Genomic DNA, 13073 nt, shown 5'->3' with positions numbered 1-13073 from the left:
AAATTCAGAGGTTCTTGACCCTGCATCTGTCTATTGTTTGAGCATTTTGCACTTTTTAAGTGTTTTTGAGTTCAGCATATAAATGTTTTCTGCTATCATTTGAAATGACATATTTCTAGCTGGGCTACAAGCTTCCTGGAGGTGGTATAATGTCTTTTTTTTTTTTTTTTTTTTAATACTTTGCAATGTATAGCACAGTGCTTGGCCCATGGTAAGCACTTAATAAATATTTTTCAATTGTCTTTTCAGACTTAGGAAGAGGAGAATTAAATAGGCACTTGAAGCAAGATGAAGAATTAGCTCGGCAGATATTAGTTGAATATAGCCTTCACAGGACTGAAGACAATTTTAAAAAAAGAACTATTCTGAAACCTCATTATACATCTAGGTGATGAGAGACAAAAAGATCTAGAATGAGGTAATGAGCTGAACAAGATGCTGAAGAAGCGTCAGAAGTTCTGAAAGTTTCTTACATTCTTAACCAGTTTAAAATGTAAACTCTGCAGTCTGGCTGACGCTCAGCTGTGGTAGTGCAGTCTGCTGCCAAAAGCATGGGCTCTGGACCCAGACACACTCAGGTTCAAAGCCTGCCTCTGCCATTCACTAGCAAGATGATCTTGAACAAATTAGTTAGTTTTTTTCAGATTTCATTTTATCAGGTACAAATGAAAAACACAATCATCCTGGCCTGTTAGGACTGTCAAGGAGTTTTGAGGAGATAATGTGCAGTACAGTAATAGGTGCTTAATTTTGTTATTTGGTCATCATCATATATTTCTGGAAAAGGCCGTTCTGTGAGGGACCTATGTGAGCAGTCTTTTTATGCATTATCTGGGAATGCTGTAGCCACTCCCCTCACCTGAGCCACTATAAATCAGAAAAAGGCTACACAGACCAGATGTGAAGCAGGGATTATTATGATTCAGCTCCTTACATTTGTGTAGAGACGGCGTGGTATAGTTGAAAGAGTGTGGGGATGAGCATCTGATGCCCTAGGTTCAAACCCCAGCTCAGGTACTTACTGCCTCCTGTTTCCTTATGTGCCAATTATGCGTTGTAATTCTCCATTGGTCCACCTTTCAAGGTTGCTGCAGGCAATAATGACAGAACCAATAAGAAAGTAATTTTGCAATTGTAAAGGGTTGCCCAAATGTAATTATGAAAAAGGAGAGAGCATTCCTATTCTTCTAAGCTAGAAAATCTGTAAATAGAAGCAGTTAGGACATAATCATTTCAATTCAGCTTGGCGATGGTAAGCATACCATTGAAGATGCGACAGAGTAGGTGCCGTTCAATTTACCCTATCTGTATCATGGAATTAGCCCTGGGAATAAACATGACGTTCAAAAGTGTCTTTGGCTGCATAGACCTAGAGACAACAAAAAGTCTAAAAAGAGTATTATGCTCTTATAAATGACATGAAAATTCTCACTTGGACACAATGAACCAGCAGATTATTCCTTTATTTTAAGGTATTTACCTACATTGTGGCTGACGTGTTTATGAAGTAAACCCAAAGCATTTACTTCCCGTTTGTTTTCGTTTAGGTTGGTTTTTCCATTGCCTTGCCCTGGGTCTAAAGAAAGCTTGCACATAATAGGAATGGCATGGAGCTATTTTAAAAAATGTGGCCAGAGAAGGAGCTAGAGCCGAAGAACTGCCACCGCAGAAATAAACAACATCTACTTTTATGACTTAACTTTAATAACAATGGGACCCACAGAACGCCTCCCACCCACTACAGGCAGGGCATTACTGCCCTTTGTTCCACTTTCTGCATTTATCCACCCACCAAAGGTACCTATTGCCACATCTACTTCCAATGCCAGGAATGTTTACTTTTCTTCCAGTGTGCAGGTTTGGATACACTTTCTTTCTGGAAATATATCAAAGTCAGTCTCTAGCCTGCGGTCTAGAGTGCAGAAGAGTTTAGTCATAGCTTGGTCCAACTTCTGAACAACGATATTAAGCTTATGATTTCTGAAATGTTTACGTTAGCTCTAGCCACGCTGTTTACTGCAATTGTTGACACTAACACTGTTCGGTCCAGATGAGAGAACAAGATCAGCAACTGAGATTGTTTTGTGTTATAAGTTCTACTTGCAGATGTCCTCAAACTAATGAAAGCCAGAGAGTATTTCTTTCTCTGATCACATGATCAGAAATCCAAGGTTGTTGGGAACATTCAGGAAAGCTTTATTTTCCAAGGTTAAGAAGTTATTGGGGGAAAATAACGTGAGACCTCATTAGACCTTGCCTGAGAGGATTAGGAGGTAACTTGCTTTCTTGTGTATATTTCAGAGGTTCCTCAAAGCCTTGTATGCTGAAAAGAGTACCGTATTTTAGTAGCATCTGCTTTGCTATTAACTTTTTTAATTGCAAGGATATGAATTGTTTTTGGTATGTAAAACAAGCATTGAATTCAAGTAGTTTTCAATCAGCTAAAAGCTGCTTTATTTTCACAACAGTTTTGGCTCTGTGGTCTTGGTTTTGGAGCATACACTGACTGGTCTTAGAAATATGCATAGAAAGAAACTTGCTTCATTTTTCCTCTTGTTTTCATTTGTTGAATATTATACTAATGGGTAAGTTGGGCCAACTAAAGAGACCAAAAAAAGGCAAGTTAAGAGAAGGGTGATTTTAATTAACTAACTCTTTTTAAAGCTGCTGAATTCTGCCTCTTGGACTGGCAGTGCTTTACCATTAGAACCAGACAGACCCTGAGAAATCTTGAACTTTTCTTTTACTTTAGGTTTTTTTTAAAGTAATTTCTTTACCAAAAAAGAAACGATCTTTTCACATGGTTTTCCACACTGCCCTTGAGAGATAGGTATAGTTTTAGATCTTTACTTGAGGAAAAATATGTGAAGATACTGGCGGACTGCATAGGCCTTATTCCATGATAGAAAACAATAATACAGTGGGAACTCTATGCATACAGCAAAAGCAGTTTTCAACTTGTACCTTCTAGAAGCTGTATGCTTTGCAATAGGATGATAATGCAGCGAAAGAATTTGGACAGCAGCTTGAGGTTTGCTATAATCGTATTTGAAACGCAACTGTCTAAGGATTTTGTTCTAATCTCCTAAGCTTGGATCTCTGAACATTTGAGGACTGAGAAAAGCCTGCTTGATTCTTTTTCCATAGTGTTATTCAAGAATATCCACACATAGTGTTTTTTTAGATATATTATTTATTTGATATATCTAGCCATTAAGTGTGTAAAGCTTTTTCTTGAAAATATTTTGCTATTGTATTTAATATTTGAACATATATGAGTTTCTCTGAGCCACATAATATAGTAAATATGTATTCACCTGCCCTGCCATTGAGGCTAGTGTTTCCCAAGCTAAATATCTATACTTAAGAGAAACTTTATTAATAATGGTGATAGCTAACACTTGTTGAGTACTTATGACAGGAAGAGTGCTAGGTACTTTACATGTGGCAAAGAGTGGCTATTTTTCTCCCATTCTGTTTCCTCTTCTTCCTGGCAACCCAAGTGGTACATTTCCATCCTCTTTTGTAACTAGATGAGGCCATGTGAGTTAGTACTCGCCAATGGAATGTCAATAACAGGGATGTGTGCCACTTCTAGGTGTAGCCCGCTTGTGAGGCTCCATGCTTTCTTTTTCTGCTGGCTTGATGCAGACAAGCACAACAATCTTAGAAATAATGTGTTGAAAAGGGTGGGGTTACAAGATGCAAAGAGCCATGGTTCCAATATCCCTGCTCAGAGTAGAGCCCCTGACAATCAGGAATACACATTTAGGATTGTATGTGCGTGAGAAGTAAATTGTCATCACGTTGAGTCATTATATATTTGGGCATTTATTTGTTGTAACAGCTAGCATTACTTTAATACATATATTATTTAATTCTTTGCTTGTTGAGGTAAGAATAGCATTTTACCCATTTTATGAATAAGGAAATAGCTTTCGAGATTTTAAAAAATAATGCCTAAGTAGAACATAGTTCCTAAATGGTAGAGCTGGGACTTGATCCAAGATTTGTTTGTAAATAGCCTCTTTCTCTTGTTATAATTATCAGTAAGAGATAAGATAATTCTGGAAACTCCAAATCTTATACTTTGCACTACATAGCTAAACCCTTTAGGAGTGAAAAAACGTTTGCATACGAGGCTCTCAATAAATTCCTGTATCCACCAATCTTTGTCTTTAGTTCGTAGGCTGCACTCAGCAAAATTTTTATGCAGACACTTCAGAAATTTTTTTCAAAGAAAAGTAGTATAGACTTTTTCAAATTGCTTTTTTTTAGTTCAAATTGATTATTTAAAACATATTAACAGCAACCACTCTTGTTACTTCTTAATATTTTACTCAAGTTATTTTCACTGAACTATTTCATGGTTTCAATCATAGGAAATCTTCATAGTCATTTTAAATCTGATGAGGTCTGTATTTTTAAATCTCTGTGTTTGTCATTCAAGAGGCTGTGGGTTTTCCCACATCTATCAAGGGATAGCACTGTAACTGCATCATGATGTTTGAATCATTGGAAAAGACGTTTTGAACTGTTGCCATAATATATGCACAATCAAGTTAATAAGCACAGTAAATGCATCACAGGATAATATGGCTTTAAATGTAGAGGCTTTGCATGCTTATTAAAAAAAAAGACAGAAAAACCAATATCTGAAGTATTGGAAGTTAAGCGAGCGCATGCTTAAAGAGAAAAAGCCTACTGGTTAGTGGAAAAACTTGAACATCAATTGGATTTAAAAGAAGCATTCTTAAGGTCCAAAACAAGGAGTGAAGAGCATGAAGGCATGGAGGAAGCTCACAATTTGTCTAACAAAATGCTTGAAATACCAGAGGAAGTACACTTTCGCTATTGTTTTAATAAAATAACATGTTTATTCACGGTTAATAACTGAGTATAACATTCCAAGCTAAGGACCAAAGTCTTTCATTTTCTTCTTGAAATATTGGAATAGTTTTTCATAATAAAAAAGAAAAAAACCCTGCTTGTCAATAACAGAATGGTGAGTTTGTTCCACCGGGGAGGGTTGTTGGCAGTTTTCTCTTTATCTCACTAAAGTCTCCCTGTTAATTCTCAGCATTACCTGTTACCCTTGACTGCATCCATCGCTCTAGGAGCATAATCTAATTCACGGACCAGACTTTCTAGAGGAACACCAGGTCCTTCTCTTTTTGCATAGAAAGTTCCATTTAGTCCTGGCAACGCAAAGCTTTATGGTTCAAAAAAGAGTCTTATAAGACTTCTTGGACACCAAATAACTCTTACGAAACAACATTTTGATGAATTAAGTGTAAATGAATCAGAAACATATGGATTAAATTTCCTTTGAAATATGCATGCCTTTTCCAAATTAAGGGGGAAAACGTTTGGCAAAATGTATTTTGCTGAACCCAAAACACCAGAATAAAGCTCAAAGTTTTCCTGGACCCCCAAATTATGCCGGAGTCTCTTTTCTTTTCAAATTAATTCATGTTTAGGCTTAATACTGTTTATTTTTTAAATCTGCAAATGGCTTTATTCTGACCTCTAATTACTTCCCTGGATTTGTGCTTTCCTTTGTTCTTGATAAAACCCATGACACTCAGAAGTGTGTGTCCAGCTTTATGTTCAAGTGTCATCAAACTTTCGGTAGAAGAAACGCACTTTGCTTCCCTGTCAATAACTGTGCAATCTTAATTTTACATTTTATTCAAACTTAAATGTACACTAGAAGCTGTCTAGAATTTTCCCCCATGCTGTGGTCACTTGGAAAAGTCATGAACCAGAAGAACTTTAGAAGATGCAGAGAAAAAGATACACCAGGTCCCAATTTTGCAGAGATAAACATATTGACACCCTGTGAAGAAGCTTGTCATGTTGGGAGGGGAGCTCTCACCCATTCTGCTGTTGTAAAGAGCATGTGCGCTCCTTTCTCACCTCCTTCATTATGCCATGGTGATAGAGGAGGAAGTGAGCACAGCTGGCTTTTCCTGAGTGTCCGTATCCTTTTTCCGTCTCTGACTTAATTTATCTCTTGGGGTGGGCTTATGCTAAGAGGGAATAGAAGAGTAAATGCTTGCTGAATTAGCTGTGCTATGTGCATTGACAATTAAGATTCTCCTGTCCTTTCAGCTGAGAATTCTAGATAAGGAATGTGAGACTTCTGACCTCTCCAGTCTGCTCCAGACACTTATTCTTTTCTTCACTAAACTATAAGCAAACAAGTCTTCTTCATTTTCTCATTGAAACCAAACTTTTCTCCCTCAGGGCCTTTGCACATGCTGTTCTCTGACCTTGGAATGTCTTCCTGTTTTCCATCTCCCAGCCACCATCGTGGTTATTCTGACTCAGCTTTGAAGTCACAGTTCAAACGTCACCACTCCAGAGAGATCTTTCCTGAAAAGCGTATCTTGAGTAGGTTCCTCTCTCTTCCAAAGTTTTTTCTTTCCTTTAAAGCATTTAAAATCAGAATTTGTAATTATTTTAGTTATGTATTTGTTGCCCTGTTTTCTCTCTATGACTTCTAAAAAGGCAAGGTCTATATTTGCCTTGTTTATGATTTTTCATCTCAGAACCCAGCAAAAACCCGGCACACAGAAGAGATTGAATAAATATTTGTTGAATGAATGAATAAAAGGATGAGGTGTTCAGTGGTCTGATCCTTCTCCTTCAGAGTTGTGACATGCAGTTTCTGTAGCAAACTTGATTAGTAGTAGTCTCCTTCACTTTCAGCAGTGTCCTGGTTTGGATGATTAGTTGTATGGTCACTCCAGTTGTCTAGTATTTTGAATGCTATTTACTTCTTTTATGTAAAGATAGTGTTCCCTGCAATTGCATATGGGTATGGTCCTTTGGGAACACCTGAGAACATAAGGCTGTGTCCATCTGTAATCTGGAAGGCACTATACTGTCCAGAGAGGTAAAAGAATAGTTCATTATATGCAGCCGAGATGAGAGATGGATTCAAAAGAGGACAATGAAGTCATGTATTATCTGGCTTCTGAGCAGATACACAGAGATGATCTCAAGAAGACTTTTGATATGAATATAAGAACAGACAAATTGAGATTGATGACCCAGGCAGGGCAAGGAACGTCACCATGACATGCACCGTCTTAGTTGCAGAGGTTATAAAGATGTGTAAGACTTTTTTCCAGTCATTGAAGGGCTGATAATCTGCTTCAGCAAAAAAGACATGCACGTTAAAAGGAGAAATAGACTATACACACAATGTATAGAGAAAATGTGCTGCAGGACCTCAGAAAGTAGATCCAGAAGGTTTGGTGACCAGGGACTAAGAGGAAAGATCTGTGGTGAAGTAGTCAGACATTAGATCAATAAAGCGGGACCAGGTCGTGAGGAAACTTCTTTGACTGAGAGTTGTAACTTGAGCATAGCAGGAATGGACAGGAAGATTAGTCTGAGAGGTATTTGTCCATCATCCGAATAATCTGGAAGTAAATTCAGTTCAAAAGTAAGAAGGAATCTAAGATAGCTGTTCTATTTTTGAAAATTTCTGATGCAAATTGGAAAAAATCGATAAAAAATCGGAAAATTTTGATCTCAACACTTTTCCCAACATTTTCAAGGATGCAATGAATTAGAATTAGTTAACCATGTAAGCTAAAATTCATTTTCACATGATGATTTTATTTTATAGATTTGTAATTGCAGGACAAGTTTTAAGAGATTGTTTATTTTTTCTTAAGGGCCGTATCTGAAATTTGCTAAGCTGCCACTTGGTTAGTATTTCCCAAAGTCTGTTCCATAGAACATTACTTCTGTGGGATGTTATGGGTGTTAGGAGGAAAAGGGGTTCATGGTCAAATTATTTTTGGAAGCTTTGGAATAAACAAAGTTGAACAGGTTTCTTTTTTGGAAGAATTCTCAGCAACTTTAACATGTTACTTTCTCTTGTAATTTTAAGAATAGGATGCCAGATGCAGTTTCTAGCACTTTTTAAAACTAAGACTTTATTTTTTTATTACAGTAGTTTTAAGTTCACAGCAAAACTGAGGGGAAGGTACAGAGATTTCTTATATACTCTTGCCCCCCTGCCCCATGCACAGCCTTCCCCATTTTCAGTATCCCCCACCAGAGTGGTAAATTTGTTACAACTGATGAGCCTGAATTGACACATTAAAATCACCCCCAATCCATAGTTTACATTATGATTCACTCTTGGTGTTGTGTATTCTATGGATTTGGATAAATGTATAATGACATGTACCCATCATCATGGTATCATACGGAGTATTTTCACTGCCTTAAAAATCCTCAATGATCTGTTAATTCAACCTTTCCCCACAACCCCTAGCAATCACTAATCTTTTTACTGTTGCTTTGTTTTGGCTTTTTCAGAATATCATATAGTTGGACTCATACAGAATGCTTTTCGATCCACTCTGACAATGTTTATTTTTCAATTGGTGCATTTAGATGATTGATATGTAAACTGATTTTTGATATAGTTGGATTAATATTTACCATTTTTGTAACTGTTTGCTATTTGTTGCCCTTATTCTTTTTCGGTCTTCCAGTCTTTTTCTGCCTTTTGTGGTTTTAATTGAACATTTTATATGATTCCATTTCTCTCCTTTCTTATACATCAGTTATACTTCTTTTTTTACTTTTTAAAGTGGTTGCTCTAGAGTTTGCAGTATACATTCAGCTAATCCTAGTCCACTTTCAAATAACACTATACCACTTCATGGGTAATGTGAGTACCTTGTAATAACAAAATAATCCTAATTCCTCACTCCTATCCCTGTATCATTGCTGTCATTCATTTCACTTATGTATAAGCATATATGTATAAGCATACATAAGATATACTCATAAGCATGCATCATCAAGTACATTGTTAGTATTAATACTTTGAACAAACCGTTATCTGTTAGATAATTAAGAATAAGAACAATAAAAGTTTTTATTTTACCTTCACTCCCTCCTTCTTTGATGTACTTCTTTGCTCTATGCTATGTGGATCCAAGTTTATCGTCTGTATTATTTTTCTTCTTTGCAAAGAACTTCTTAGGACACTTTACAAGGCAGCTCTACTGGCAACCAATTTCCTCAATTTTTGTTTGTCTGAGAAAGTCTTTATTTCTCCTTCACTTTTGAATGATAATTTTGCAGGGTAACTTAGCGGCTTTTTTCTCTTGACACTTTAAATATTTCACTCCCTCTCTTCTTGCTTGCATGGTCAAAGTAGAGGTTGGATATGATTCTTATCTTCATTCCTCTATGGGTAAAGTGGTTTTTTTCCTCTGATTTCTTTCAGGACTTTTTCTTTTATTTTCCTCCCAGCTTAGGTTTCAGTGAGGTAACATTGGTTTATAACATTATATAAATTTCAGGTGTACATCTTTATATTTCCATTTCTACGTAGACACATCATGTTCACCACCCAAAGACTAATTACCATCCATCACTGTACACATGTGCCCTATTACCCTTTTTGCCCTAAGATTTTATCTTTAATTTCCCGTAGTTTGAAAATGATATGCCTAGAGGTAGTTTATTTTGGCATTCGTCTTGCTTAGTGTTCTCTGAGCTTTCTGGATCTGTGGTTTGATGTCTGACATTAACTTGAGGAAATTTTCAGTCACTGTTTCAAGTATTTCTTGATGGTATCCCTTTCTCTCCTTCTTCTCCTACTGGTATTGCCATTACACATATGTTATACCTTTGTGGCTGTCCCACAGTCTTTGGATATTTTGTTCTTTTTAAAATTTTTGTCTTTGTTCTCTTTGCTTTTGTTTTTTGAGGATCCTATTGATATATCCTCTGGCTTAGAGATTATTTCCTCAGCTGTGTCCAGTCTACTAATGAGCCCATCAAAGGTATTCTTCATTTCTGTTACAATGTTTTTTAACTCCAACATTTCTTTTTGGTTGTTTCCTAGGATTTACATCTCTCTGTTTACACTGGCTATCTCTTCTTGCATGCTCTCTCCTTTATCCTTTAGAGCCCTTAGCATCCTAGTCATGGTTATTTTAAATTCCCGATCTGGTAATTCCTGCCATGTCTATTTCTGATGCTTGCTCTCTCTCTTCAGATTGTATTTTTGCCTTTTGGTATGCCTTGTGATTTTTTTTCTTGATAGCCAGATATGATGTACCAGATAAAAGTAACTGCTGAAGTTAGGTGTTTCCCTTCTCCCAGGTCAGCTAGGCTCTGATAATACCCCAGCTGTGCTTAATCCTGGTTCCACTTAACTAATTTGCCATGTGGGCAGGCCTTATTAAGAACAGAGTGTTCTCATGTATTTCAAAATGGTTCCTTCTCCTCTGCTGGAAGCACAAAGAGATTTTTCTGTGGTACTTATCGTGAGGCCCTGGTCAAACTCCTGAAGGTATACCTTGCAATATTGTGTGTGCCTTCCTATAACTGGGTCTCCCTTGAGTTTTTGACTCTCAGAGTTGTCCACAATGAGTCTCCAGCAATTTGTCAATTACAGTTCAGATTTTCCTTCCCCAGCACTGGTTCCCTGGAGGGTTCTGCTTCTGAATCTCTGTCCTGGTAAGTTGTTACTCCCTGTATTTGCCTGTCTGTCTCTCCAATCTTGGGGGCAGTTGGTTCCCTGTGTCTTCTCCTCTCTTATGGATCCGGGAAGAGTTGTTGATTTTCAGTCTGTTCAGCTTTTTACTTCTTGTTAGGATGGAGTGGAGACTTCCAAGTTCCCTACATGCAGAACCAGGAACACTTGTAGCACTTTTTAAAAAATAGGAAATTGTTTTTAAAAAATAGAAGCAGATACTGAGGTGAAGTTAGGCATGCAAAAGATTTATTGGTAACACCTGTGAAAGGAAAGGGGGCGAAAACAGGATTAAGCAATGGGAGCTCTCAGAATGTGAGGCAGAGCTGACAAAGTCTCTGCCAACCCCATGGGAACTGGGGAGCAAGGATTGCCCATTAGAGGAGTCCTCACTTGGGAAGGCATGGCTGGGCCCTTGTCCCAGAGTCTTGTTCACTCATTGGCTGGTGCCATTCTGAGAAGACTGTGACCTTCTAGAAGTTTTATGATTTTAATTTTAGCTTTTGCATTTAGTCTTTGATCCATTTTGAGTTAGTCTTTGTTTATGGTGTGAGGTAAGGGTTGAGACTCTATTTTGCATATGGATGTTGAATTGTTCCAACATCATTTGCTGAAAAATTCATAAATATTGATTGCAATTCTGGCTTCTGGTAGTTAAGTACCCTCACCTGGCCTCAATTGCATCGGTGCCCCATCATCTCCTTTGCTATCAATGAGCCAAATTCTGTTATGGCATCTCTTATCATCAACTCTGCTCTGCAGAAGAGAGCCACTAGGAACTCTTAATAAAGATGGTGCCCCCATCATCATCATATTCCTGATGGCTTTGGTGAATGTTGTCTCCTCTGGGCCTTCTCATAGCATAGAATCCTCAGGTGGGTTGTCAGGCCTTACATAAAATAGCCATGTGAGTATACCTGATTTCCTAAGACTTTTATTCCTTATCTGTACCATCTGCTATGGCAATTCATGCATTTCAGCCTTGCTTGATATGAGTCATCAGTTTCTCCAGATTTGTAGGAGCCACACTGCTAATTTACACCATCTCCTAGGGCCCTTTCCGGAAAATTAAACCCGTATCCTGTGACAGTGTCCCTATGTCAATTAACACTCAATAAATCCAGGCCTGTGGTCCAGCCTGTTTGTCAAGCATACTCAAAATCTAGTCAATAGGTATTATCGCAGCTCTGGCTAGTACATGCTGGCTGATTTTTGCATGTCTTTTTAGATATAGTGCCTTTTCCTTTCTTATCAGGCCCAGCTTGCCTTGGCAGGATTATTGCTGTAACTATCTATTGGTGACCTGGCATAAGAGGAGGTGAAGGCGGATCCTGAGTGGGGCCCCTGTCACTAAGCAGGGCAGGAGTTTCTGCAGGTTATTCTTACATGGAGGAAGTACTAAATCTTAATAGGGCTAGGACACGTTTGCAGTTCTGAACTTAAAAGTAATCTAGGGAAATAAAATCTTCAGAAGCTTCCACCCAGATGCTCCCATTTCATGTGTTAGGGTCCCAGGTTTTCCCAGCCAGAGTCCTAATCTAGGCATATCAGACCCAGCTCAGCTGAGCATTCAGTCTTCTTTAAAACGAAGAGACTCTTGCTATTAAATCCTCAGTTTAGTCTTTAGCTTTTCCTGCTCTCCCACTTCAGGAATAAAGGGAATAAAGGCCTTTTTGTGAGCTGCCAAAGAGGCCCTATGGCCTTCCCATTTCATTTTCAATTGACTGTTAACTGTCCTTAGCTTGTCATAATCCCTTATACGGGTCAATGTAATTTAATAGCAACCAGCCGCTTCCACTGACCTTATATGCATTGTCCCCTATGCTTGTTAAACCCCCAGATCATATCACACTGGCCAGCGTGCTCTTCTCCACTGGTAGCTTTTCACAAGTTTTAACGTTTGGGCCAATGCTTTGAGAAGGGACTACCTGTGTCATGCATACCGCCTGGGATGAGCCCTTATGGCCAGCCAGGCAGTAAGTTATCCAGCCCCAATACCTCATTTTACCACCTGCTTTCCAGGATCCACTAATTGTCTACTGTGTTACTTGGATTCTCTAAGAAGCAGATGCTGAGCCAGAGTTGGGATGCAAAATGTTTATGGGGATTAACATCTGTGAAAGGAAAAGAGAGAAAATAAGAGTGGGCAGTGAGAAATAGGATTTTGATACAGATCTGACAAGTCTCTCAGCCCAATGGGAAACCTGAAGCAGATTGCAAGTTTGTGAGGAGTCTCCTATTGCATTTTAAGTGGTTGGGCCCTTTACCACGGTCTTGCTCAGTCACTGGCTGATGCCACCTTGAGAAGGGCATGACCTGGGTGCAAAAGCTGAGGCAGACATGGAGTTGACAGCCCTAGACTGGCAGCTAATGTACTCTTTGGTGCTGGATAAAGAGTTCTTTCTTGAAGGAAGTCTAAATGGCACACCCCCATATCTCCAGTAGGATGTCTTGGTGATCTAGTGTTCTACGGGACACACTTTCATCCTACGTTCAAAAAAGTTTAATTCCATTAATTCTGCTAATTGTAATGACAGTCAAAAAATTCAGT

General features: G+C 38.3%; 1 long non-coding RNA gene across 1 annotated transcript in view; it reads right to left on the bottom strand.

Annotated features, from left to right (window-relative positions):
• Positions 1-10749: 10749 nt before the first annotated feature.
• LOC139046416 (uncharacterized) overlaps positions 10750-13073 on the bottom strand; it is a 65186-nt gene continuing 62862 nt past the window's right edge. Inside the window, exon 4 of the long non-coding RNA XR_011506483.1 lies at positions 10750-10784. This is a non-coding gene — a long non-coding RNA (uncharacterized lncRNA). The remainder of the gene's footprint in view (positions 10785-13073) is intronic.

The sequence above is a fragment of the Equus asinus genome, chromosome 10, assembly GCF_041296235.1.
Source record: "Equus asinus isolate D_3611 breed Donkey chromosome 10, EquAss-T2T_v2, whole genome shotgun sequence".
NCBI classification, from domain to species: domain Eukaryota; kingdom Metazoa; phylum Chordata; class Mammalia; order Perissodactyla; family Equidae; genus Equus; species Equus asinus.
This window is presented reverse-complemented; position numbering and strand designations above follow the sequence as displayed.